Source organism: Nansenia antarctica (genome assembly GCF_963989245.1).
Source record: "Nansenia antarctica genome assembly, chromosome: 17".
Classification (NCBI taxonomy): domain Eukaryota; kingdom Metazoa; phylum Chordata; class Actinopteri; order Argentiniformes; family Microstomatidae; genus Nansenia; species Nansenia antarctica.
In genome coordinates this window covers 24,756,897-24,782,709 of record NC_137687.1, presented here as the reverse complement: position 1 = coordinate 24,782,709, position 25,813 = coordinate 24,756,897, and the positions used below count along the sequence as shown (strand labels likewise).

Here is a 25,813-nt window from a genome sequence, read left to right as displayed (position 1 = left end):
CTGTTACAGGACTCAATTTACAACAAGTCAAGCCATTTTTTACACATTTGTTTTTTTATTACATATTTATACATATTATTTACATATTTACATTGTTACACTATGTCAGGCAAGTTGTCACATTGGATTATCAACGGATAAAAACACAACTAATTAATTGTGAATATTGATTATAATTTCAAATTCCAAAACCAAATTCAACTTCATTAAATAACTCAAAATTAAAACAATCATGCTTAGAGAATCTGGCAAATCATGCCTTTGAATCAAAACATTAATGCTGGCATGACCCCTTTTTTTCTTGTCTAAATTGACTGACGTATATAGCGCCCTACTCCAAATATCTTTACAGTCTCTCATTCCTCCTTTACCCACATAGTGTGCAACTTTTGTTGCTGCAGTGAATCTTTCTTGGTTTCTGAAAGAACACTTCTAATGCCTCCTGGTATGGGAAGTCAGAGACCTCTGGCCCATTTATAGATATCCGCATGCAGGCTGCAAGATGTTCCCCCTGCAGCCTGTTGCGGATGTTTGTCTTGACTAGGGATGCTCCGATCTGGATTTTTGGGGCCGATACCGATCACCGATTTTTTTCCTCAAGATCAACCGATACCGATACCGATACCGATTTTTAAAAAAATACATAACTGTAGGCCTACTGACTGGATAGCCTACATATTTTTTGCTTTTTAGACAAAAGTTTTGATCCATTAGGCACCAAGCAAACGCAGACCCATTTTTATGGCATAGTAAAAGTCTGGCCTATCACCCAGTTAGGGCCTGAAGCCCAAGTCAGTCGATATGGCTGTATAAAAGACATCATAAACGTGGCCTTCATGGTTTACATACTGTTACGTCCTCCTATGTTTTCTGTTCAGTTATCTGTCTTCCCCAGAAAGAAAAAAAAAAAAAAAAAAAAATCGGTTTTTGCGATCGGCCATTTTTGCCGATCACCGATCGAGTCATTTGGAGTGAAATCGGCCGATTTAAATCGGTGGCCGATAAATCGGAGCATCCCTAGTCTTGACTAGTGTTGTTCCGATACCGATACTAGTATCGGCATGGCCACCGATACGCACAAAAATGCTGGTATCGGTATCGGCGAGTACTTTACAAAAACGCAAATTTTTTATTTTTTAAAAATTTACTTAAGTTTTACAAAAACTTTACGAGTTTTACAAAGGTTTTGAGCAGTGCCAGACTAAGTGTTAGCAATAATTTTACATCGAGGTGAGTATGCGGCTTTTGTTTTTTCAAACGCCGTGGTATCGGATCGGTACTCGGTATCGGCAAGTACTGCACGGTCAGGTATCGGTATCGGTATCGGGATCAAAAAATGGTATCGGAACAACACTAGTCTTGACCTGCAAATACATTCATTTTAAATGTGATGGCTTAAAAAAAAATATCTTAAAACAGTAAATGCCATTATGTGAGAGATATTTCTTACCCTGTTCATGGTGGAGAAGTCCCTTTCACAGTTTACACTGCTGGCTGGGACCGTCAGGGCAATGGCAGCCAGCTTGCTAATGGTGGGTATGAGGGTCCCAAATTCTTCATACTTTGAGGACAGCGCTGACAATATTATGGCATAAGGAAATCCCGAACGACCCCCTACCACCCACAGGGTGATCCCCAGCCGGAAAGATTCAACCGGACATTGCTGTCCATGCTGGGCACGCTAAGCCAAGAAAAGAAACAACACTGGAGCCAACATGTCGTACATCTCGTACATGCGTACAATAGCACCAAATGTGACTCCACAGGATACTCTCCCTACTTTCTAATGTTCGGGAGAGAAGCCAAACTCCCCGTGGATGTATGCTTCGGGACACAGCCCGATGATGGAGAACGTCAGCACTCGTCATATGTCACAAAGCTCAAGCAAGATCTTCAGAAGGCCTACCAGGTGGCTACGGAGGCCTCCAACAAAACACATCTTCGCAACAAGAAGGCATACGACAAGAGAGTCAGGTTTCAGAATATAGAGCCTGGCGACAGAGTGCTTATCAAAAATCTAGGCCTCAAAGGGAAACACAAGCTGGAGAATCGATGGTGTGAGACTCCATATATCGTCACAGAGAAGATGCCAAACCTGCCTGTCTACAAGGTGAAACCTGAGAGTGGGAACGGAAGGGTCAAAACCCTACATCGAGATCATCTCCTGCCCATAGGAGAGCTGGTGCGGATGCCAGTAGCAGTCAATGATGACCCCGTGCCCTCAAGGCCTAGAACTCGAACAGAGACTCAGAACAAGAAAAAGAGAGTGACTACAGACAAGGAAAAGAGAGTGACAACCGACCACAAAGTACAACACGAATGTGAATCCTCTGACTCTTCCGATCTGGAGTGCAGCTGGCCAAACGGGCCATCCTATCGAACATACCTAGAGAAGGTCCTGGAGAGAAGAGAAAGGTCCACTCTAAGTCCAAGACAGAGTGAAGCACATATGGAAGCAAGTGACAATCATGCAGATTCAGCAAGCAACAGTCAGTCAGAGTCAGAAAGTGACAGTCGTTCAGAGCCAGATCACTGCACCCAAGAAGACCGGAACCCAGAGACTGCACCAGAAACTGACTCAGAAGCAGAACCAGTTTCCAGTGAGGAAGATGATAGAAGAATGTCCACTAGATCACAGGCAAAACGTTCCCCTAAACAAGTGTAACAGAGTTGGGAATGTATGTTTAGTTGTGGTGAATGTAGATGAGTTTCGCCGTGCTTGAGCAGCCCTGGTTGTTGTTGGAGCCCCCTTTGGAGTTTGGGTGTACTGCAGGTCTGCGCGTTCTTTTGTCCTTCTGTTGTTGCCATACTTACGGTGGTACCAGAATATGGCTGCCATCTTAATAGGTATGTGCGCGATGTAAAATGCTCCTCGTATTTTATTATTTGTGTGGAGAAACTTGTAATGTAAGGTGAAAATGTTGGTGTAGTACTGTGCTGTTTGTTTTTACATGTATTGTGATGATTTCTGTATAGTTTCGTCCACGGATTGTATGTTTGTGAACATTTATTGTATGTTATTTTGAATGCGCAGATTCACAAGAGTTGCAGACCAGAGGAAGATTTGTGTTTTATATGTCTTCCATGCAGGTATGTTGCTCCACATGTTGTTTGTAATTGTTATTTGTAATGTTTGAGGGAAATTTGTGTTCTTTCTGTAAACAAATTATCCTGATGTGAAATATACATACACGGTGGTACCAGAATATGGCTGCCATCTTAATAGATTCACAAGAGTTGCAGACCAGAGGAAGATTTGTGTTTTATATGTCTTCCATGCAGATCAATAAAAATAATTGGTTGAAAGAAGTTTGCCTGTTTGACCATCGTTACACTGGTGCCGTGACACGTCGATCTCAAGATCAGCTGAACGCCGATCTCCGTGGATGCTGCGTGGATGCCAGGTCTTAGTGTGATAGATCAAGTGTGGTCAGAGTATTATAGTAAATGGTCATTCAGTCTGAGGTCTGTGATTACATCAGTTTAAAAAGTGCTTTGATTGTTTTGTTTTTTATGTCCTGCTGTAACTTTATATATTTTTTAAACATTATTATTATATATATTTTTTTTTTTCATTCAGTAATATTACACAACGCAAGTCTGTACCACTATGGCTCAGAGGCCAGGTTTTAATGATGAGATTTTTGCCAGTCCAGTGTTGCCTATGGGGAGGGGTGCATGGGGGGCATGTCAGAGCTTTTCTGACAGTGCTGTCATCGGTGGGTTGAATAGTAGGGAGGTGGGGTGTTCCCAGTTGTTTACTGACAGTGGTAGAGGCACAGGGTCAAGTCAGGACCCAGGTTGTGCTGCTGTCGGGCAGTTTACAGGGGAGGCTCCTCCCACATCCACACCCAGTGTTAATGACACTGAAGCTCTTCATCACCTTTCAGACATGATGGGTCAGCTAGGTGCTCAGATTGGCGAGTCCATTGTAACCAAGTTAATTTCAGCTGGTGTAGTTCACTCAAGTAGTATGAGCAGTGCACACTTCAACTGCACATCGCCTCCAGATCCTGTAACTGATCCTAATGTTGTTAGACAGGAGGTTCCGCGCGTTACTGTGAATGTAAAATCAGACAGGGAACCACCAATGTTCCGAGGTGATAGTTCTGATAAGTGGAATGGAATGGACTTTATTTGTCATTGCTACAGTACAGGTACCAAACAACGAAATTTAGGAGGGGTGGCTCCCCTGGTGTTAGGAAAGGATTTTTTTTTTTTTTTTTTTTTTTGAAAATGCATAAAATCACAAGAAGGTAATCAGCTGGTTTACATCAATAAAGGCTATGTACACAATCCACTGTACTATACTGCACAGATAGTCAACTAGGGTTGTCATATTGCACAAAGAGTATTTTTTCACATTATTTTAAAGTGTCACAGTTTGCAGGCTTGAAAATGTACATGTTTGTGCCTCAGCACTAGCTGCCATACAATCCGTCCGGACTGTCCCGGGCCCAGAACTTAGGCCTTTTCTGTGTTCAGGGCCTTGACGGCCCTGTGGTAGAAGCAGTCCAGGACTGGATTGACATGTCTAAAGCTTATCTGAGAAAGCAGAAATGTCCAATGCATGAACAGGCTGAGGAGATACTGGCAAGGCTGATGGGTAAGGCAAAGGATGTCGTGAGGGTTGGTTTGCGTAGCGATCAGACACTTGATGTGAAGCAGAACCCTGATCTTATCTATGATATCCTTCTCAAGTACTTCAGTGATGTGTCATCATGCCTCCCGTTGTCAGATTTCTATGCCACTCTACCCAGACCCAATGAGAACCCTGTAGACTACTGGTTGAGGATCAACAAAGCAGCTGATGTAGCTGGTGAGGGCCTTCGCAGACAAGGTAGGAGGATGGAGAACATGGGTGAAGAGGTAGCACGGATGTTTGTCAGGCATTGCCCGGACTCTGGACTATCCCGTATTCTGGAATGCAAGGCTATTGAGGAGTGGAGCTCACGAGACATACAGTTGAAGATTGATAATTATCAGAGAGAGCTGAGAGCCTCTGGCAGGACCGGTAGTTCTGTGCCATTGAAGAGCCATGCCACCGCCCTCCACACTGTGCAGTCTCATCCAGAGCCTTCGATTCAGTCTGTGTCTGAGCAGTGTTCCACCCAGTACCCCCCTGCTCCTGCCCATAGTCCAGTGTACCACACACAGTGTCCGCCTTCTACCCTCATTCCTTCTCAGGACCATGCTTTAGGCCAGCTTCCGTGCCCCTCCTCCGCGACTGCTGTGGCCCAGAACACTCAGCAATCTGAAGACAGGATTCTTGCTCGCATTATGGAGAGGCTGGAGCAGATGATGGGGAAAGTGCAGCAGCGTGACAGTGCTCCTCGTGGCGGAAGATACCAGGGTGGCGCCCGTGAGAAGGCCTGCCGAGTCTGTGATGACAGTAGACACACTACCATCTCACACTGCATGTCAGAGAAGCTGTGCTTTGTCTGTTTAGCCCCAGGTCACACAAAAGTTGAGTGTCCCACCAGGTCGTCCCGAGCACCTCAGCCTCAGGGAAACTAGGTGGCCTGTATTCAGAGGGAGAAAGTATAGGTCGCCAAGTAAACTCCCATTGTGAGGACGAATCTAGTGCTGAGACAGTGTATATAGCTCTCAAAAGCTCAAGTGATAACTCTGAAGATATTGTTTATCAGAATACACATACAATTAGTGGTAGTGACAGCTTTTTCTACACACCTGTGACAGTTGGTAATACAGTGACTCTGAAGGCTATGCTAGACAGTGGGTCTATGGCTTGTACAATGAGTAAGACGGCAGAGGGAAAGCTTAGAGAGGTTGGAGTTGCTACAGAACATAACCAGTTCAGTTCAAATGTGGTGCTTGTTGGCTGTGGTGGTCGCCGTGTCAAGCCTGAGTCAGCTTTCAACGTGGAAATGGAGGTGTATGGCTGTAGGATTATGGTTCCCACTCTGGTAGTTGAAGGCCAGCATGATGAGTTGATACTAGGCACCAATGTTATTAAATATATCCTCCGGCAGTATAAGCAATGTGATGGCTACTGGAAGGCTGTGTCTACGCCCTGTCCTGCTGGCGATCCAGAATCTGAACAGTTTCTCTCGATGCTCGCTGGTCTAAACCGTTGGCGAGGTGACGTCATACCTGACAAGATAGGCACAGTCAGGTGCAACTCAGCCGTGTGTCTTGAGCCTGGTCGGGAGTACCTGATGTGGGGCAAGCTACCCAAGTCCACTATTGTGTCTCCTGGTAGCGCTGTGATGACAGAGCCCACATCGTGTCGCTCAGCTCCAAGAGGGGTTCTGGTGGCCAGAGTTGTTACTCCTTTGTGGGGAGACGGATGGGTTCCATTGAAGCTGATCAACTCGTCCGACAGGCCCGTCTTGGTAAGACGCAATGCTAAATTGGCCGACGTCTTCTCCTGCATTGCGCTCGAGGACATGGATGAGACCGGACCTGCTGGGGTCCCACTACTCAGTTGCTGTCAAGTAACCCCGTCCAGTGAAAATGCGGCCCGCACTGTTGATGAGGAACTAAAGTACATGGGATTGAGTGGGCTCGACATACACTCCTGTGACGTGTCTGAACAGTGTAGAAGCAAGATGGCTGACCTGGTTGTGCGCTACGAGGACATCTTCTCACGCCATCACGTGGATTGTGGAGAGGCAAAGGGCTTCATACATCGCATTCACCTCTCAGATCACAGGCCATTCCGGCTCCCATTCAGACGAGTGCCCCCCAGTCAGTATCAGAAGTTGCGCCAAGTACTGAGTGAGATGGAGGAGAAAGATATAATCAGGAAGTCAACCAGTGAATATGCATCTCCGTTGGTTCTTGTATGGAAAAAGAACGGAGATCTCCGTATCTGTACAGACTTTCGCTGACTGAACAAGAGGACCCTGAAGGATGCTCACCCTCTCCCTCACCAGGCCGACTGCTTAGCTGCACTTGGAGGTAACTCCTTGTTTAGTACTATGGATCTAACCTCAGGGTTTTATAACATGCCACTACACGAGGATGACAGAAAGTACTCTGCCTTTACAACACCTATGGGCTTGTATGAGTATAATCGCCTCCCGCAGGGCCTCTGTAATAGTCCTGGGAGCTTCATGCGTATGATGACTAGCATTTTCGGAGACCAGAACTATCTGAGCTTACTGGTTTATCTGGATGATTTATTGGTGTACGCCCCTGATGAGAGGACAGCTCTGGAACGCTTGGAGATGGTGTTCAGTAGACTGCGTGGTCATAACCTGAAATTGGCCCCCAAGAAGTGTTTTTTTCTCCGGAAATCCGTCGAATTCCTCGGCCACATAATTAATGACAACGGTGTGTTGACTGATCCCAGCAAAGTTGAGAGCATCGCAAAGATGACAAGTGCTGACCTGATGGAAGCGGACGGTGTAACCCCCTCACAGAAACGAATCAGGTCTTTCTTGGGGATGATCAATTATTACCAGCACTTTGTGCCTAGCTTCTCCGCTATTGCAAAGCCTCTCTTCTCTCTGTTGATGGGCCAGAAGAGAAAAGGGAAGGAGAAACAGTCCAAACAAAGGTCACAAAGCAGGAAGTTGAATGTTACTGACTGGACCCCCGAAACGGAGCAGGCTTTCCAGAAGCTGAAAACGGCGCTGGTTGAGATGGCTGTCCTGGCTCACCCTGACTTAATTTTAATTTAATTTTTTAATTTTTGCCATTTAGCAGACGCTTTTATCCAAAGCGACTTACAATTACGAATTACAGGGACATTCCCCCTGGAGTAACTGAGGGCTAAGTGCCTTACCCAAGGGCACACTAGTAGTGGTGTGGCTTCAGGCGGGATTTGAACTCACAACCTTCCGATCACAAGTCCAACTCACTATCCACTAGACCACCACTACCCCGGGGACTTCAGCCGTCCCTTCATGCGGTCAACGGACGCGTCCCTTGATGGCATCGGTGCTGTCCTTTCGCAGATCCAAGAGGGTGAAGACCGAGCGAGGCCAATCGCATTCGCCAGCAAGTCCCTCTCTCAGTCTCAGAGAAACTACCCAGCCCATCGGTTGGAATTCCTAGCCTTGAAGTGGAGTGTCTGTGACAAGTTCAGCCATTGGTTGAAGGGGCATGATTTCACTGTTTGGACGGACAATAATCCATTGACTCATATCATGACGAAGCCCAAGCTGGACTGCTGCGAGCAACGATGGGTGGCTAAGTTAGCGAGCTATAACTTCGACATCAAGTATGTGCCAGGCCCACAGAATGTTGTCGCTGATGCCTTGAGTCGTGTGCCTTTCGTCAAGCAGAGAGTCAGTCACAGATTACTTGAAGAGCCCTACAAGAATCTCCTCTCCGAAGTCCAGGATGTGTCGAGTGCTTCTGTACAGGACGCCTTCCGGTCGTCCAATGATAGTGGTGACACTCCACGCCAGGCAGAGAGTTACGCTCAAAGTGTCCCATCACCTCTGCATGTCCACGCTAGGGATGGGACGATTATCGGGTTTATCGTTAATCGCGATAAAAACACCCGCGATAACTTTATCGTGGAGAATTTTAATTAGTTGAATAATCGTCATAATCGTTTTTTGTTTGTTTTTTATTATTATTTTTAAATGACTGGACTTTTTAAATAGGCACTACATTTTATAAACACTGCTTTGTCTGTCTGTTTTTATTGTATGTATTAATGTATGTGACCTATGTGTGTTTTTATATTTTTATTGAGTTTCACAGAGACATGTACACAACAGGACATAACAACAACAACTAGTATCCGTGGGGGAGGTTATTGTCCCATTAATAGTAGAAAACTAGTTTTGCACTTTGTTATGCAGTACATTGTCCATAAACAGAAAATGTTTAAAAACGAAACAAAAACAAAAAAACAGGGGGGGAGGAGGCCATGTCACATATCAGAAATAAACAGAAAAGAAAATGACACAACAAATGCCATAATATATGGGGGGATCACCCCCATCGGAGACAGCATCCATGTCTTACAGTCCTAAACACAGCGGCAGCACAACACCAGCACAGTAAATAATATTGTGACCCATACATTGTAGATCTGTTACACATTAGTCTTGTGTACTTTCTTGAGTGTAATCCACCAAACCTTTCATTACAATGGCAGCCAGTCTGGTACCAATATAATCTAAGAACGAAGACCAAATCTTATAGAATGTCTTTATCTTAAGGGCTCTGCACACAGCGTGCGATTTCTGTTGCGCGTCAACGTTCCGTTTTGAAGTTTGAATGGAAGTCTATGAGAAAATCATAAAACATCGCATCCCAATGCACACAGCGTGCGATGCGATTTCTGTTGTATGTTCTCATAGACTTCCATTCAAACTTCAAAATGGAACGTTGACGCGCAACAGAAATCGCACGCTGTGTGCAGAGCCCTTTACACTTAGACCTATATGTCAGATATTCCATAGGAATCATATCAAAAATTACCTTGTGCCATCCAGCTATTGTAGGCGGTTTGCAGTCTATCCATTTCAGCAATATATTTTTCCTTGCACAAAAAGTGAGGATACACAGAAGTCTTTTGGAATGCATACTTTTAAGTTGTTTGTCTGGCAACCCAAACAATAGACACATGGGGTCCTTATCCAATGTAACATCTAGAATTAGATTAATTTTATCCACTATACCTTTCCAGTAATCATCTATATATCTACAAGTCCAAACACAATGAACAAAGCTCCCAACCTCGGTAATACACTTTGTACACATTTCCGATTTGTTATGATCCATTTTATGTCTAAGTTGGGGAGTAATCTGCAAACGTTGTAGTAGTCTAAATTGCGTTTCCTTCGTCCTATTACAGATTGAGATGTCGTTTGCCGATTGCCATATTAGTGACCAAGTTGCTTCATCAGTATTAATGTTCAGGTCATTATTCCAGTCTTTGGGCGTAAATGCAGGTTTGCCTTTATCATATTTCGAAAGTGCTCTATACCCAAGCCCCAGAATGCCTCTCGTCTTTCCAGCAGAGACTATCTCCTCCAGCGGAGAGGGTTGGTGACAGAGGCCAGTGTCTTTTTGGCTATTTAAAAAACTTCGTATCTGAAGGTATCTGAAAAACTCATTTCGTGGTAGGTCATATTTCTTACATAATTGGTCAAATGAAAGTAGTATTTCCGTATCATATAAATGTCTGATAGTAACCATCCCTTTGCTGTCCCACCGCTTGAAACCCCTATCCGTGGCACCAGGGGAGAAGTCTATGTTGCCCCAAACTGGCGAGAGGGAGGATGTCATAATCATATGTTATAAATAAATAGTAATATAATTGAGATTTCTCACATGAGCCGCGCGCGAATATCCTCACAGAAATTTGTCTCGCGCGATTGTTCAGCCTGCTTGGGTAACGTGACTGTCAAGTCAGCCTTGTCAGTCAGTCACTAACGTATGCTAGCCTTCTCACCATGGCTGCATCGGCCCCGTGTCCATTGCCTCACCTTTCCAGGGTTGCACGCAGGCTTCTATGCATACCTGCAACTAGTGTTCCTTCAGAGAGAGTGTTTAGTGCCAGTGGGCACATACTCACACCTCTCCGAGCACAGCTAAAGGCAGAAAAAGTGAACATGTTGACATTTTTGCACTTTAACCTATCTTGAAGCTTTCAAGTCTCTAAGCCACAAGGCTAGCACTCAGTTTGATGACAGAAAAGTGTCAGTGTTCAAGTTTTGTTTGACAGTATTTTTTTCCTTTATTTATGCAGTGATACCCAAAAAGTTCTGGACTCCAATATCAAAGCCATCAGAGATTCAGAGGGTTGCCTGGCTACATCCTAGTGTTGCTATCTCCCCCCCCACCCCTCCCCTTCTCCTGGTCTCCTCACGCTATTCAGAGTGCAAACAGACAGCTGACACGGGCAACATCAAGAGCTATGGCCTAGATAACTAACTCCATCCTAATTCAGTCTTACTGTTTGAGAAGTAAACAGTCTTTAAACAGCATCAGCCCAGTGACCCCGCAGGTCACATTTGAATACTTTATTTGGTTCCACAAATTATATTATACAAACAGGGAATCAAATATTTCGGGGCTAAGCAGCACTGAACACTTAAGGATACACATAACACCTCCTTCTCCACACGGCCAAGCTGCCAATAATAGCTGAGACAGAGCAAAATTTGGCAACCTGTTTGGCCTTTCTTTTAGTCATTGCAGCAATTCTCAGACCCCTCATGGTGCATTTATATACATGGCCCAGACTTCCAAATACAAGTATGCTGAATTTGCACTTGTACCCAAAGCTGGTTATCGTACCAAGTAGTGGTTGGTATTTGATATACTTGTCCTGGAAAGTCTGGTCCATGTACAGGTCAAAGGGGCAGCCTACTTCTACAATCAGCACCTCCTTGTGGCTAGTGTCAACAAAGACAACATCAGGTGTATTTGGGATGTTGGAAAAAACATCATTGGCAAAACCAAACCACTCTGGTAACACTCTGGCATGCTTGTACATAACTGCGCTAGATGGTAAGATGTTTTGTACTGTATCAGACACAATGTCCACAATACGGTCATGAAGAGCTATGTACAGGTGTTTGTATGCATTACATCCATTTGTTATGTGTGCAATGGACTCTAGGTGTTGTGAATCCTGATGGTTTAAACAGAATGGACTGTGAGTGTGGGGATACCAGGTGGACAGATTGTACTTGGTCGGTAATACCTGCAGTCTTGCTTTGATGGTGAATTTCAGAACATCCTCACCAACAGCGACGTTCTTATACACTGAGTGTGAGACTGAGTGGTCAGCGAACTGCAAACAGGCTAGCTTTCCCTGTAGTCTGAGTCCACACCAGTGCTGCCTGATCTCAGACTGCTTCAGGCTGAGCAGAACCCTCCTTGCAGAGTCTCTGTGCAGTCCGACTGCGGTGTTGTGATGTCGGCCTTCACAATCACACAGGGGTCTGTGATCACCTCATCAGAGACAGGGACTTCAGTCTGTGTGTTAAGTTCTGTCCATTTTAGCTGAACTCCAGTTTGGTTGCAGAGGTCATTGAGATCCGGCCAGTCAGACCAGACCCCGAAGCCCTTGGCCTGGGAATCCAGTTTCCCAGAGTCTTTCCTCCTGAAGCCGAGGAAGTCGTTCTGGTGTGCGCTGAACACACACACACACACACACACACATGCACGCACACACACACACACACACACACACACACACACACACACACACACACACACACACACACACAGTGCCTTCTGATAAAAGACGGGTGCACACACACACACACACACACACACACACACCTTGAACACATCACAGTGGTTGTCCAACATGAACAGCACCAGCAGGTCCACCTTCCCCTTGGCCAGTCTGGAGCTGTACACCATGGCCCTGGAGAAGGACCGCTTCACCGCCATCCTGTTCTCCACCTGCCAGAGACCACAACACACCTCAGCAACACACCTCAGTAACACACCTCAGTAACAGTAACACACCTCACTAACACTCCTCAATAACACACCTCAGTAACACACCTCAACAACACACCTCAATAACACACCTCAATAACACACCTCAGTAACACACCTCAGTAACACACCTCAATAACACACCTCAATAACACACCTCAATAACACACCTCAATAACACACCTCAGTAACACACCTCAGTAACACACCTCAGTAACACACCTCAGTAACACACCTCAATAACACACCTCAATAACACAGCAACAACAATATCTCTGTGGTATAAAGGCTGAAATATTATGCATACACACACACACACACACACACACACACACACAGAGAAACACAGAAAAACACACACACACACACACACACACATAGAAACACACACACCCACACACACACACCCCTCACCTCTTTGTGTATTTTGACCTCCTGTGGCTTGGCTGCCACAGCCATGAAGCGCAGCAGACTGCGCAGCTCCTCTCGGCTGCGGGAGTCCTGCAGCTTCAGACACAGCTGCAACGCCTCCAAAGCCTGCTCCAGCTTACCATTCACTAAGAGGGACAGGACAGGTGTTAGCGCCCACTAGAGGTAGGGGTGGGGATTGATACATCCGCACAGGGTTGCTAGCAACTACCTTTTACAGAGGGAATTTGACATTAAAAAAAACTCACAGAAGTGAAGAAAAAATCGAATTCGTAATACAACAGTTTGCGTATGTCGACAACCGTCGTTTCGTAACACAATAGAACAGATGGGATGATTTTTTTCCCCTAAAGCGCGTAGCCACCCCTCTCAGACGCCTCTCCTCTCTTCTTACCCAGGAGTTCGGAGATGCCGCTGTGGACGTCGAAGACGTGGTTGCTGAGCAACGGCGGGTGCTGGGTCTGGCTGTAATGGCGGGCGAGGACCCCATACAGCAGCCTCTTACACTGGGCCTGGTCGTCATGGCAGAGGGGCAGCCCTCGGCTCACCTCCACCACCAACTCGTCGGGCAGGAGCTCCAGACAGTCCATCGCCGCCGACAACCACTCATCAGCCCTGAGAGAGGGAAAGAGTGAGAGAGGAGGGGGGGGAGTGAGATCGAGAGAGGAGGGGGGGAGAGAGATCGAGAGAGGAGGGGGGAGAGAGAGATAGAGAGAGGAGGGCGGAGAGAGCGAGATAGAGAGGGGGGGACAGATCGAGAGAGGAGGGGGGAGAGAGAGGGTGTGAACAAAGCCAATCTTAATAGCTTAATAGTAGACTAAAAATATATATATATATAGAGAGAGAGAGAGCAGATGGAAGAAGAAGCAGAAAGAACAGAGAGAAAGAATTCGAAAGAAAGAGAACGGACAGCCTGTGCGCACGCGAGAAAGAAGCGGGAGAAACTTGTCTCAACCTCCAGGACCTCCAGGCAGCAGTCCAGACAGAGACAAAGACTCCAGCTGGACATGTGTCCCTCAGAACTAGCATGGCCAGAGGGAAGGAGCATAGTGTAAACACACACACACACACACACACAAACACACACACACACACACACACACGCAGAAAGGATAAACAACACAAGCCGGCTCTGTTGTTCCACTGCCGTGAGAGAGGAGAGGAGAGGAGAGGAGAGGAAGATGCTGACACACACACACACACACACACAAACACGCACAAGGGAGCTTTACAGAACCCTGCATTTCTGCCTGGTCAGATAAGTCTGTAGACTATGAATCACGTCAAGGAGCGACTGGGGAGAGATTTGGCTTTATTAGTGACAGGCCTCCATTCTAAATGTGACGCTTCGGGTATGTGGAATAGATCTGATGTCGTGTCGGTGGCTCAGCGGGTAGAGCACGGCGCTAACAACACTTAGGGCTGTGGGTTCGTTTCCCGCCGTATATACTGAAAAATGTAAGCACTCGCTGCAATGTAAGTCGCTTTGGAGAAAAGCGTCAGCTATAATGGCGTATATTAGATTAGCATACGCTTGCTAACTACAGATCCTATGGAAGTGGAGAGGAAAACGTACAGGTACAGGAGTGAATATGTTTGAAATAGAAAGAAGTAGGAGAAGAGAGGGTGAGGTAAAGAAGGGCTGGAGGATGAGAAGGAGGAAGGAGGACAACTACTGGGCTTCGCTGAAGGCCTTGAGGACCTCCCTGTCCAAGTAGCTGGAGGTGTACAGCAGGTCTGGGTCGCTGTCCATGCCGTGCAGGCTGGGCCGGGGACACTCCCTGCCCTCCAGCAGGCTCTCCAGTAGGGGGAGCTCTATCAGCTGCAGCAGCCTCAGCACCGTCTGCTGACGCCACACCTCGTCCACCACTGAGGAAGAGAGGCACAGAGGAGTCACCACATAGGAAGAGGCACAGAGGAGTCACTACACAGAGGAGTCATGGCACAGAGGAGTCACGGCACAGAGGAGTCACCACATAGGAAGAGGCACAGAGGAGTCACCACAGAGGAGTCACCACACAGAGGAGTCACCACACAGGAGTCACGACACCATGACACCATGGACAGAGCCCATTGTCACACATACGAACAATCACATACACACACAGAGACATAGACACATGTACGCGCACACACACACACACACACACACACACATACACACACATACACACAGACACACACAGACACACACAGACACAGACACACACACACACACACACACTTACACTCCTGTGAGAGGCCCAGGTTGATCATCTGAGGTGTGATGGTGGAGGTCAGGTTGAGGTGTCCTAACATGTCCTCTAGTGATTTGTCTGTTTTGACCGGGGAGTCCGTGGAGTACCTCTGGTCCTCTGGCCTGAAGAGTCACATAATGACAACAATCAGCGGCCATGATTGAGAACAATCACAGACCTATTACTGGGACCAAAGTAGAATGTAATCTGAGATGTTTTTCAAAGAAAAGTAACTAGATTCTTGTTTTTTTGTTCATTTGAGATTGAATTCACATCGAAACAAAGCCGTTAGAGCTGAGACTTCTTTATGATTTCCGTTTGAAGAGCTCAATCCGGTGCAATTATTACAAAAAACCTCTTCAAAGTCATTAAAACAGAGATGCAGACTGGCTTCAACACCAGCGTCACTTTCATGTCCCAGACACAGATTAGAGGAAGCAGGCCTGGAGGTTAGCGACCGAAAAAAAGCCCCCAAGAATCTCACAGGTTGCTACGCTTTGAGCGGAGCATGAACCGAGAAGCTCAAACACCATAATAAAGCCCTGTGGGATTTTGGATTAGCAATCTTTCACAAAAGAAACGAACGCATCATTCATCTGCCATTTGGGAAGGGAAGAATTAAAAAACCCCAAATAAAAAACACGAGTGCATGAATAAACCGTACCACAGATGACTGTACCGTTTAGACGGCGGGCTGTAGCTGTTCCGGTTCTTAGCTAAGCTGGGCGAGTCGTACCCGCTCTCGATGGTGCTGGTGGAGTTGGCGTTGGCCATGAGGGTGGGGCTGGGCGGGGCGCTCAGGAACCTGTACAGACTACAGCTGCTGTCCTCGAACGTGGCACGCCTCTTCTCCTTCCCGAACACCTTGTTGGCCACCGCCTCGAAGACCCGCGAGTCCATGAGCGCCTGGCAGAGCCGGACCGCCTTCGAGCGGGGCACTTCGGCCTCGCCGCAGAAGCGGCTCTGGATGACGTGCGCCAGGACCACGTCCACGGCTTCCGAGCCCAAGAAGCAGTCGTGGTAGGCAGGGTGCGAAATAAGGGGGAGCTCGGGGAGCTATAGCTCCCCTAGTGGTGACATGAGCTCCCCTGGAAACATGGTTTGTGAAATTTTGGGGGAGCTCTAAAATATTCCAAATTGCGATGGATTTATTCCAAGTTGTGACGGATTTTACCTGGTGTAATATGATTTGTTGAGGCATACAATCTATTTTGATGTTGGTATTAGGTAATATAAATGATATATAATAGCCTATATAGCCTACATATAGGCCTTTATTGGCTACAACTATGCGACAGTAACTTGCAGCGGGGTGCACTGACGCTGAACCCCTCATAGTGATAAGTAGGTGGACAACGCGTGGTGCTGAAATAGCCGACATGCGGGGTGTGGTTTGAAAAAAGTAACGCCAGCTCAGTAAATAATTCAAACTTAATGTTTACTTATAGGCTATGTGAATGTGACTGCACCACACATGTGAACAGTAACAAAGCAAATGCAGTTTAATTTTATGAAAAACATTGACAACTAAATCGTCGCAAAAATAAAATAAAAAATGAATCCGCTTAGCCTATATGCTCCTGAAAAACATTTAATGACAGAGCAAACACGCTACATTACTAGGGATAATAATTACAATGAGCCATTCATTAAAAATAGAAAAAATAATATTAGGCTATTAAATCTCACTTAATGAGAAAACTGGCATCTCCCATCGGTCACTATTTGTTGGCTATCTGGTGATATGGACGTCTTTGAGTGTCTAGAAAAGCGCTATAAGTCTAATGTATTATTATTATTTATTATTATTATGGACGTCACTTTAATCCGGCAGTTCTCAAGGTTTTTATGCACCAATCGATTCCTCTAGCGCGTCTTTATCGCATTCATTGACGAAAAGGACGACTCGCATGTATAGGTGGAAGGGAACATTCATTGTGAGCACGGAAGATGTGAGTCTCACAACGGCTTTGCATTGATGAAACCAGGTAGGATGAACGTATAGTTCGCTGTCCATTCCTCTTTAAATGCCCTGTTTTCACTGTCAACTTTCCTCTTTACACCTTTGGAGAGTGACATGATGTTTCTCTTGCTAGCTAGCAGGTTAAATGTTTAGCTAACTTCACCCGGCACCAAACAACCAATCCAATAATAATGTGACCTTGTCTGGGAGGAGGGGGGAATCATTATCAGAATAAAACTATGTTAAATAATTATTAGAATAAGTTAGGCTGCGCTACATCGTCAGTCCACACCTTTATTATTCAAAACTATGGAAAAGGGTGAAACTACGTTGTTGAGAATCACAACACAAACTCGCTAGTCAAGCCAAAATACAGCAGCGAAATGGATTGAACTGCTACCTAGTTAACTAGAACACTACTTTACATTGTTACCTAGTTAACTAGAACACTAGAACACTAGAACATTGTTAGCAGGCTCACAAAACAAGCCGTGTTAGTTGACTAGCGATGTGTCATTGATTTTCCCCCCCAAAAAAGTCCGTAAGGGCTGTAGCTGTTCCGGTTCTTAGCTAAGCTGGGCGAGTCGTACCCGCTCTCGATGGTGCTGGTGGAGTTGGCGTTGGCCATGAGGGTGGGGCTGGGCGGGGCGCTCAGGAACCTGTACAGACTACAGCTGCTGTCCTCGAACGTGGCACGCCTCTTCTCCTTCCCGAACACCTTGTTGGCCACCGCCTCGAAGACCCGCGAGTCCATGAGCGCCTGGCAGAGCCGGACCGCCTTCGAGCGGGGCACTTCGGCCTCGCCGCAGAAGCGGCTCTGGATGACGTGCGCCAGGACCACGTCCACGGCTTCCGAGCCCAAGAAGCAGTCGTGGTAGGCAGGGTGCGAAATAAGGGGGAGCTCGGGGAGCTATAGCTCCCCTAGTGGTGACATGAGCTCCCCTGGAAACATGGTTTGTGAAATTTTGGGGGAGCTCTAAAATATTCCAAATTGCGATGGATTTATTCCAAGTTGTGACGGATTTTACCTGGTGTAATATGATTTGTTGAGGCATACAATCTATTTTGATGTTGGTATTAGGTAATATAAATGATATATAATAGCCTATATAGCCTACATATAGGCCTTTATTGGCTACAACTATGCGACAGTAACTTGCAGCGGGGTGCACTGACGCTGAACCCCTCATAGTGATAAGTAGGTGGACAACGCGTGGTGCTGAAATAGCCGACATGCGGTGTGTGGTTTGAAAAAAGTAACGCCAGCTCAGTAAATAATTCAAACTTAATGTTTACTTATAGGCTATGTGAATGTGACTGCACCACACATGTGAACAGTAACAAAGCAAATGCAGTTTAATTTTATGAAAAACATTGACAACTAAATCGTCGCAAAAATAAAATAAAAAATGAATCCGCTTAGCCTATATGCTCCTGAAAAACATTTAATGACAGAGCAAACACGCTACATTACTAGGGATAATAATTACAATGAGCCATTCATTAAAAATAGAAAAAATAATATTAGGCTATTAAATCTCACTTAATGAGAAAACTGGCATCTCCCATCGGTCACTATTTGTTGGCTATCTGGTGATATGGACGTCTTTGAGTGTCTAGAAAAGCGCTATAAGTCTAATGTATTATTATTATTTATTATTATTATGGACGTCACTTTAATCCGGCAGTTCTCAAGGTTTTTATGCACCAATCGATTCCTCTAGCGCGTCTTTATCGCATTCATTGACGAAAAGGACGACTCGCATGTATAGGTGGAAGGGAACATTCATTGTGAGCACGGAAGATGTGAGTCTCACAACGGCTTTGCATTGATGAAACCAGGTAGGATGAACGTATAGTTCGCTGTCCATTCCTCTTTAAATGCCCTGTTTTCACTGTCAACTTTCCTCTTTACACCTTTGGAGAGTGACATGATGTTTCTCTTGCTAGCTAGCAGGTTAAATGTTTAGCTAACTTCACCCGGCACCAAACAACCAATCCAATAATAATGTGACCTTGTCTGGGAGGAGGGGGGAATCATTATCAGAATAAAACTATGTTAAATAATTATTAGAATAAGTTAGGCTGCGCTACATCGTCAGTCCACACCTTTATTATTCAAAACTATGGAAAAGGGTGAAACTACGTTGTTGAGAATCACAACACAAACTCGCTAGTCAAGCCAAAATACAGCAGCGAAATGGATTGAACTGCTACCTAGTTAACTAGAACACTACTTTACATTGTTACCTAGTTAACTAGAACACTAGAACACTAGAACATTGTTAGCAGGCTCACAAAACAAGCCGTGTTAGTTGACTAGCGATGTGTCATTGATTTCCCCCCCAAAAAAAATCCGTAAGGAGATTTTTTTTTTTGCTTTAATCCCTGGGCTCCCCCGCACACCGTGATTTAATTCGCACACTGGTGGTAGGCCTTGAGGTTGTAGCGGCGGCGTTTCACCTCCACGCGCGACTGGAGGTTGGCGATGATGCTGCTCCATATGAAGGTGGCCCTGAACGGCTGGCCGGCCATGCCCCTAGTCTGCTGTAGGATGGGGGGGAGGGGGAGGAGGGGGTGGGGGGGAGGGGGAGGAGGGGGTGGGGGGAGGTTTGGATGGAGACAAGCGGACAGGCGGTTCAGGACCATGTTCGCAAGGACAAACAGACTGAAGCTCAGCTTCTACCCCAGGGCCATTCAGGCCCTGAACACAGCAAATACCTAGGTTCTAGGCCCTGGACAATCTAGACAATTTGATGGCAGCTACTAGATTGAAATCAAGTGCAACACTGAAACACAACTGTGAACATTTCAAACCTGCTAACTGCGACACTTTAAATGAATGTGCAATAACACTATGTGCAATATGACAACACTCGGGTACATAAGGTTCAGAGATAGGAAATGTTAGAATAGGTATAGCATAGCATAGAGTACAGCACAGTGTTTTATTTGTATAGTATAGTATAGTATAGTGGATAGTGTACATAGCCTTTATTTATGTAAACCAGCTATTTTCCCTTCTTGTTTTTAGTTTTTTTTCCTAGCACCAGGGGAGCCCCATCTCCCAAATTTCGTTGTATGGTACCTGTACTATATCAATGACAATAAAGACCATTCATTCATTCATTCATTCAAGGGGAGTGGAGAAGGGGGGAGGGCAGGAAAGAGAGAGGGGGGGGGGGGAATTGGAGGGCAGTTGTGAGTGGAGAACAAATGGTGAGAAACACTGTCCTGAAAAATTGAGTGCTTTACACACTTTACACACTGACCCACCCACTCTGCCCAGGCTCCAGCCACAGCCAATATGCAGGCAGAGTGGGAGGCGTCACATAGGACGTGGATCCAAACCCAACGTCTCCAAAGTGAAGGTTCCTCTGGGCCAAGAACAACAGAACACATGCAGTGTAACAGTGAGCTGAATCATTTATACGACCCCGGTCCCTTACCTTTCCTCTTACACACACACACACATTGAGAAACACACACACACACTCACTCACACACACACACACACACACACACACACACACACACACACACTTTGGCGCCCGCCCCCATCCTTCTCCATCCAACCCCAACACAATGATCAGATTGTGAGCCTTCTCTCTCTAGGGTTATCCTTGAATTCTCTTTCCCATAATGTTTTCCTCTTAACAGGGTAGGTCATATCCCACATCACAAACACACACACACACACGCACACACACACACACACACACACACACACACACACACACACACGATCACAACACCAGTGAGATTAATCATTTCAAATGCATTAAAAAAAAACGTTATAATGGGCTGCACATGCAGATACAGTTCCACAGACCGACCCTTGCACCACGACTCCTATACCAATATGCTGCTCATCTATAGATGGCACCACTTCAACCACAGCACTGACTGACACTTTCCATGTGTAAAATATGCTACTGTAATCATTTCAATTCTCACAGGTTGAAGGAACAGCATCCTGTGTCTGTTCTTAAATCTGAGCCATAATCTGAATCATTTGAATGTTATGAAGCAAACAAACAGAACAGATTGTGTTTGGGATGGACATGTACAGATTCATTAGGGCTGAGATTTTAGGACCCTGAAATAGTAGGTGGAAAAACAGATGTTCGACAAGCAAATTTCAGTAGTATATTTTCATATTATTTCATATTTTTCACAGTCTCAGTATAAAACAGTAGGTATTTTTAGGTAAGATGTAAGCTTTTGGACTGGGACTTACAGTTTTTTACGATTGCTAACTCACCATGTTCAATACTGAAACCCCAGTTTCACAACTCTTCATACAGTCTGCATTCGTAACACTCATGTTGGCCAATGACTTCATTCATGTCTCAAAAGAAGCTCGTTCAACCACACACTGTCAACAATGTTCACTCAGAAGCATACACTGTCATTCATAACATTCTGAAAAATTGCACCAAATAATTCCGTTTTGAATGTGTTCTTCAGAGTTTTGAACACAGTATGTTAGCAATGAAAAAATGTGTTGCAAATACATAGTATTTTGCAAGTGGGGGAGTTTCAATGAGAGAAGTGTTATGGCATTTGGAGAACGTAGTCATTGAATGCATTCTGTATGAAAGCAATGCACAAATAACAGAGAAAGAGTCACAGTTTTGTTCACATGGGTTTCTGCTCTGCTGACTGTATGAAGAGTTGTGAAACTGTGGTTTCAGTATTGAACATGGTGACTTAGCGACCGTAAAAAACTGTAAGACCAAAGATCACTGGGTACTATGACTGTGTTGGAGTTCCACAGGGTTAAGCAATTAACACCAGATGCTTCAAAAAACAATGGTACAGAGTCTTTTAGACGGAGCTACAGGCTGGATCATGACTAGTACAGTATATGTGTGTGTGTGTGTGTGTGTGTGTGTGTGTGTGTGTTTCTGAAATATCACTTCACATAGCATTATCGCATAACCATTTTCACCAGTAGGGGGAGACGTTACCTAACTCTTAGAGCCACAATTGTATTTTCTTTCTATTCAATCAATTGATTTCCTGGTTCTGTGTGCGCATGTGTCAGCATGTGTGTGTGTATGTGTATGTATTCAGTAGGATAATGTAGAGTTGGCCCAATCGAGCTGACCCCTCTTGCTCCCCTGTTGCACCCTGGGAACTCTGGCCTCCTCCTCTTCCTCTTCCTCACTGTCGTCCAACTCTGCGCTGGTGATGTCGTCTTCGTCCTCCTCTTCGTCTTCCTCCTCCTCTTCCTCACTGGCTTCTTCTTCCTCAGAGGCTTGAGGCTCCTTGAAGTTCTGAATCAGAAAGATGAGAGGTGTCTTACTACAGAGTAGTACAACCTACAGTGTTCCACATCTCCAATCCTGTATCCTCTCTCTCTCTTTTACTTCCACCGCTCTCTCTCTCTCTTCTCCTTCCCTTAACTGTCCGTCTCTCTCAATTCCCTCCAATGAATCCAAATCTAACTCCTCAGTCCCTCTTACTTTCTCCCATAATAGTCAACACTGTTCTCTATCCAGACCAGTGGCGGACTCAGACTGTTTGAAGGGCAGGGGCGAAAAGAAAAAAAGGGCACCTACTGCACAACATGGGACCCCATCAGTGCACATGGTCAAGTTTTAGACCATTGGAAGGGCAGCTCAAAAGGGCACTTTAGTGCGACGTTTTTCAACTGTGGAGGCACATGGTGAAGTTTAGACCATTGGAGGGGCACTAATAGGGCACGTCCTCTCATTTTCGCCACTCAAAAGGGCAAACATTTTTGCATTTTTGCATTTTTCGCCCCCCCACCCTGAGTCCGCCAGTGATCCAGACACTCTATCCAGACCCTGGTCCCTACAGTATCTCTTCGATACCTCCTACCCTCTCATACATACTGTACTTCCCACTCTACCCCCCCTCCTGTCGCTCTCTCTGACCTCCATAGGATTGACTGTGATGGTGAGAGCCGAGTCGTCCCAGTCCAGCTCTCTCTCCTTGGCAGTGTCCGAGCTCTTTCCTTCCTGTTGGTGGGTCAGGTGGATGCGGTAGATGCCTAGCACCACCACCACCACTAGGGCGGCGGTACAGATCACTATCACCACCGTGGCAGCACTGGGGACGCCTGGGGAGAGAGGAAGAGGAGCAGGAACAGTTAGACCGAGGCGCTCTCAGGCACGCAGGTACGCATGCAGGCACGCACATATACACGCGCAAGCACGAACATACACACACACATACACACACACACACACACAAACACACACACACACACACACACACACACACACAGACAGACAGATCTGTGCCCTCTTGCAATATCATCAAACACATTGCACTTGCTGTATCCGGCAGATAATGTATGTGTGTGTGTTCTATTAGTGTGTGAATGCATTTACAGAGGGCCCTCTTTTCATGAATAATTCAATTCAATCTGTTCTTTACGTCTGTGAAGAAAAGACATCTTCAGACCAAATCCTAGGCCCTGAAACGCGCAGAGGCTACAAGAGACCCTCAGATGTTACACACTCTCAGAGAATCTTACATGCAGTGATGTGTGTGTGTGTGTGTGTGTGTGTGTGTGTGTGTGTGTGTGTGTGTGATGCACTCACTTTTCACACACTACTTGTGGGTCAAAACAGTGAGGTTGTCCCTGGGAAAATATTGTGAAAGATGGGGGTGGAGGGGGGGGGGGGGTTCTGTTTATGACCACAGAAAATGAAAGATAGAAATGCCCTTTACCTAGGAGGGAGTTTTAAACATTGAAGACTGTTCAAGTTGTGCAACTGCCCCCAGAATTAGTTTCCATGTGTCAAAGATGCTAGTGTAATCATTGAGTTAATTTAGTATGCTGTCTCCCATCACAAGATGATGAATGTCCTGTTCTCTTCACCCCTCTCTCACTCTCTGTTTCTCTGGCTGCGTACTGTAACCATATTCCTCTTAAGCTAATGGTCTATCTCCTTCCCTAACTCTCTCACTCACACACACACACACACACACACACACACACACACACACACACACACACACACACACACACACACACACACTCTAACAGCAGTAGCCATAGAGCTCTTGGTAAGTTTGAAACTTGAAATGAATCATGACCTAGAATACTTCAAATAGTTCTGCCTTTACAGCGGCAATCTGGGACTGGCATTTGAGGACTTTTAAATGATTTATATACTGTATAGCCATTGATTATTGAAGAATGTAACTTGAGTCCCATTCACACCTAGGAATTTAGTGGGTTATTGCTGGAGAGGGTTCGGTGTGAATGGGTCTACCCACTAAAATCCTCTCCAGCAATTGCCGAGCTACGAACCTATTAGAAAGCTGACTCATTTAGTGGGCCAACCCACTCAATCTCAAGCCCTTTTAAAATGGGTCACTGATTGGTTAAAATAGCAAGCCTTCACAAAATATGTGAGGAATGGTTGATTTTGCTTTGAATATCTTCATTCTCTGAGCAACAATACAAAAATACAAAATTACTTCTTAACTAGACCTAACACTATAGCCTAGACCTAGCCTAACACTATAGCCTCTAGTTTAAAAACAAGTGTACATTAAACATGTTGTCCCACTCAAATGATGTAGCCCCCCTCTATAAAAGGAGTTGGATGATGGATTATTTGCTATTAGGATACTATCATACTAACTCTTTTGATATAAGACGCCTTTACTTCAAACACAGATTCTATGAATAACCTAAGACCAAATATTTGCACAGGAAAATTATTTGGTTACAAATGCAACTGGCTATACCTAGGTTACCCAACTCTGGTTTCCATATTGATACAGTTTCTGTATTAAATTATGCTGCATAACAGCCTTCACTCACAAAATATTCCCAAGTTCATTAGCTATTAGATAATTTCTATGGCCGAATTTTCCCCATCGTATTGGCCGAATTGGGATAATCTGTGTAATTTTATAAAGTCTGCATCTGTATAGTTGAGATACACATCGCTTACACATTTTCATTTATAAATCACTTACACATTTCATATTATGCCTCAATTATGATTTTGAAATCTTTCTTGCCATTTCCACGGCTCTGACCAATAGTAATCCTTTTAATGGACGTGTCACCTGTATCTAAGGCATCTTGACTTCCTATTGGTCTACCCGCAAGTCTCCACTCATTGGAGGATTTTTTCCTGTGGTAAATGTAAGGAGACACTTGACAGAGCTTCATCATTATTGACATCTGATCGTCTTCGCGGTAGGTTTTCTGTTCAATTCAACTTGTTTTCTATCTAAAAATATAATAGCTACATGTTTGTCTTGTATCCAGTGGCTTTTGATTAGAAATATAGTCTGATTCTCTAACAATCTTACCGAATTATTATATACATATTTGTTGTTGTTGTTGTCATCCTTAGCTACATTTCTCAAAAACTACGAACTGGCTAGCTAGAGTTGACTAGTAACTTTGACAGTGATGTGGATGTTGAGCTCTGTTTCAATGTTGGGTGAATTGATTTGGAACGGTGAAGAGGTTACTGGCATTACCGGCGCTCTCAGAGCGAATTTACGAACGCAGCTGTGATATTCTGACGTGTAGCAAGAATATATACTGTATATGAATGATGAGCCACACACTGGATATCAACTTGACTCTTTAGTTATTAGACGTGCTCGCATTACAGCATAATATGCATTGACTACCTCTAGACTCCGCGGGACCGAGTCTTGACTGTGTATCGTGTCTACCACCAGGTGGCAGTAGGTGGTCTAAACATTACAGCAGCCATTGACTCTTCCCGTTCTGCTTTCGGCGCCAAAGAGAAGTGGTCACGTGACCCGGGGGGACGCCTGT

The 25,813-nt window shown here is 45.3% G+C and overlaps 1 pseudogene across 1 annotated transcript; it reads right to left on the bottom strand.

Annotated features, from left to right (window-relative positions):
- Positions 1-11,796: 11,796 nt before the first annotated feature.
- On the bottom strand, positions 11,797-19,668 carry LOC308172506 (DEP domain-containing protein 7-like; annotated as a pseudogene). The gene is made up of 9 exons: positions 19,445-19,668; positions 17,591-17,890; positions 15,736-16,103; positions 15,048-15,178; positions 14,496-14,688; positions 13,214-13,434; positions 12,805-12,947; positions 12,226-12,351; positions 11,797-12,063 (listed from the first exon to the last, which is right to left on the bottom strand). The product of its transcript is annotated as a DEP domain-containing protein 7-like (transcript).
- Between the last annotated feature and the right edge of the window lie 6,145 nt (positions 19,669-25,813).